General features: G+C 33.8%; 1 pseudogene; it reads left to right on the top strand.

Annotated features, from left to right (window-relative positions):
* Window positions 1-3766, top strand: part of LOC106462677 — a 63676-nt pseudogene that overhangs the window by 11902 nt on the left and 48008 nt on the right.

Here is a 3766-nt window from a genome sequence, read left to right on the forward strand (position 1 = left end):
GTAAACAGTATTTTTACAACTTTTGTAAACATACTGAGAAAGAAGGGTGATTTGTTTCTTACAAATTAAGGAGGGGGGGGCTATGACAATTCGATGAACCGAAAAGTATAGGTAGATATAATGTAAACAGTATTTGTGTTCATGGATGTTTAGATTTCTTATATGGATATGAACAGCTCTCCAAGATGTTATAGCTTGACGTCACATATACAAGTGTAGTAGCTACAGATCAGTAGAAACTTCGCATTGAAAGGCCTGTTTGATCGAAATTTGCCCAGTTTCTATATTCAGTGTAACTATAATAAGAACAGTTCAGTTTTGAGAAATTATTCAAATAAAAATATTGTCAGAATTTTAAAGTACTGTTCGGTTCTGTTTGGTAATGGGTTAGTTGCTGCGCTCTACCCACCTTTCAAACTGGACCTCATAATGCATTACGTTGTTCAATAAGTATTGTTTGTTTGTAATTAAGCACAATGGGCTATCTGTGCTCTGCCACTGGGGGCAATGTTCAATAAGTAAGCGAAGGTTTTATTCTTAGTGTTTCAGCAGTGACAGACTTAAATGTTTACATCTGTATACATGTAACATCATTCCTTTTAAGAGTAAAACGTAAGAATTACACGTTGTTTCCCAGCAGAATTATATATCTATCGTTTTCTTCTTCAATGTCAAAATATTCCATAAATCTATGAAATATATAATCCTGTAAACATTTCTACTGTACGCTCTATACATTGCTAAACTACTTAAATTCAAGATTTACAACTTCGTACACGTAACTTTGCTGTTGATGGATGACATCACGAAACTAACGAAACGTCCTTTCTTTTACAAAAGCTTGAAATAATTATAGTAAAGTTGTTACAAAGACTAATGTAAGCAACTATTTGTATAAATATAAAAGCCACTGTTCGTAACGTTACCTTTGTTGGTAACGCTCAGTTTGTTTGTAACGTTCATATTGACTCAACGGTTACTCTCAAGCGAAAGTCTTGCGATCAAAAGCCAGTTGAGTAAGAATGTTTTTACTTTTTTGTTATTATTTTTATTATTAAGTCATCATATTTAAAGCAATATTAGGAAAAACAGATTAATATAACAGTTTAAATTAGCTATTTGAATTGTTTGTTAACATTCGATTACAAAGGCGGTGTCATAGTGGTTATAGCGCTCGACTATTATGTGGAAGCCACGCTTTCAAATCACAATTGGGTCGGAATTTTATATTATTTTTTTAAATATTTATTATTATAATCAATAGGAAGTTCTTCCAATATTCGTAAAAATAGAAATGCCATTATAGATTAAATCGAGGATCATATCATATTACATATAAGCACCAGTGTCTATCTGTCAAACACAAGTTAAATATCTTTTTTACCAAATAGATGACGCTACAATATAATATTATTGATGTTTTCCAATTTAGGTAAGAGATTTTTAAACTTTTATTCAAATATTTCATAACCATTTTTTCATGAAAAGTTGTGTCATCATGAATTTGCCTTTCACTTTTAAATTCTCTGCCTTGCTATCAGAGTTAATAAATCGCAGTGTAAGACATTTTACCATGTAGGAGTATTTCTTCGAGAACCAGTTTTTTGGGGATAATTCAATCCATAAGGCTTTATAGAGAAGCAGATTTGAACATAACATAAAAAATACGCAAGTCAAAGTTATAATCAAGTAAAACTTATAGGAGATGACCAAATATACGCAAGAATTTTTTTTTCGTGAAATACTAGAAAAGATACAAAGTTATTTATACATATATTGTTACTATAATATAATTAATTTAAAAAAAACATGTTTATAAACAATTTATTTAGATTCAATTTTCAGAAGAAATATTAATCATCATTTACAGGCATTCAGCTAGTACATTCGATAAATGCCTATAGAAAATTTAACATGTTTTCATTATGACTTTTGCTTGTTGTTGGAACAATAATTATTTTGACAAAACAAAAAGTACCTATATTATATTCTGTAGCCTGATTTCCAAACTTTACAATTTTTTAACATTCATGTGGTTTCAGAAAGCGGGAAATATCCTAAACTTCTGTAATGAAACCATCAAGTTGAACGGCTCCATCCCCATCCAACAGCCAGCAGCTGCGGTCTATTCGAATACAACTTTGACGTCTGTAGGACTCACTACAACTGGTCAACACACTGTGGCCTTTGCAGGAACTTACGATGGTAGATTGAAGATGGTAAGCTAAAATAACTTGTATTTATTTTCAAGACATGTAGACATTTTTGTTTGTATCTGACTATCATCGATAGGTGCCACCACCAGTGAGAATTGGATTGAGATGTGCTTGGATGTCAAACGTTCGTTTTGTACATGTTCTCATATTTGTGCGCGTGGGTTTATTACGCTCAGTTCATTGTTATGTTTGAAGTTAACGATCTAGTGTGAAAACAAAATCTACATTTTTCGCCCATTTTATTTTTTTTACCTCTGTGACGTCATATCGTGACATCTTACGCCACGGTGACCTTTTTTTGTAGTTATGACACACAGTGGTCTAATCCATTACGCATTAGCGACTCCTTTTTAATGTGTTAAACAATTCTAGCCACCCCTTGTGGCACAGCCCAGCTAGGACAATCACTAACAACATAATACGTTCAGGAAAAGGTGATGACGATATTATTCTTGACCAATCGCCTTTTTTGTTTCTATGCAATCCTTCTCTGTTATAAGAATGTCATTACACATTAAAATATCCCAGTGATCTTAATTTAAAGTCATATCGCTACATCAAGGTATAATCCTCTGATATAATTATCCAGTCTCGTTAGGTAGACAGTGATCCCCAAATTACCAAGAAAACCAAGTGACAACACAGTAGGTGTTGATGAGGCTATTACTAATGTGTGCCTAAAGCTTACTACGCTTTTACCCTCATTAGAGACATCCACGTGTACATACTTTTAATCTTTTTTTTTACGTTTTTTTGTGCATTTCTTATAAGTTACTAATGACGCAGACACATAACATAATATTAGGTCGTCAAGAAATTAATGTTGCGTTTTGGAACACTTTCATTAACTATCCCCCCAAAATGTACACCGCCCAAACATCACATATAGCCTGTATAATGTGTAAAGTTTAATATACTCTAAGCCCTTATAGTGATAGCACAGGACGAGACACACATTGTTCTTTGAATACAAGAAGGGAAACAACGCCTCTGTAGCCACAAAGAATATCAAAGAAGTTTATGGAAATGTTTTTGAACGTTCGTAAGTGTCAACGATGGTTCAGTAAATTTCGTTCAGGTGACTTTAGCCTTTAAACTGTTATGGCAGGAGCCAACATGTTGGAATTGATATTGATACTCTGATATTGATGCACTCGTGAAATGGCCCTGAAATTGCACATCTCTCATGAAACAATACGTAAACATCTAAGGAATATTGGAAAACTCCATAAAGAAGTTGTTTAGGTTCCTCACGAACTCTCTGATGATCATCGTTTCCAACGTGTGAACGTTGCTTCGTCTCTTCGGGCGCGTAATGCGCGTGAACAGTTTTTGAACAGAATTGTCACTGGTGATGAAAAATGGATTCTCTATGCGAATATTAAACGCCAAAAATGATGGCTCAGTCCTAGACAAAAACCATTTCCGGCCCCAAAACCTGGATTCCGTCCTCAGAAAGTGATACTTTGTATTTCGTTGGACATCAAAGGAGTAACTCATTTCGAACTCCTCAATCCACAGCAAACTGTCAATGCAGAGATCTATAGTCA

The sequence above is a fragment of the Limulus polyphemus genome, unplaced genomic scaffold (assembly GCF_000517525.1).
Source record: "Limulus polyphemus unplaced genomic scaffold, Limulus_polyphemus-2.1.2 Scaffold1223, whole genome shotgun sequence".
In the NCBI taxonomy this organism is placed as follows: Eukaryota; Metazoa; Arthropoda; class Merostomata; order Xiphosura; family Limulidae; genus Limulus; species Limulus polyphemus.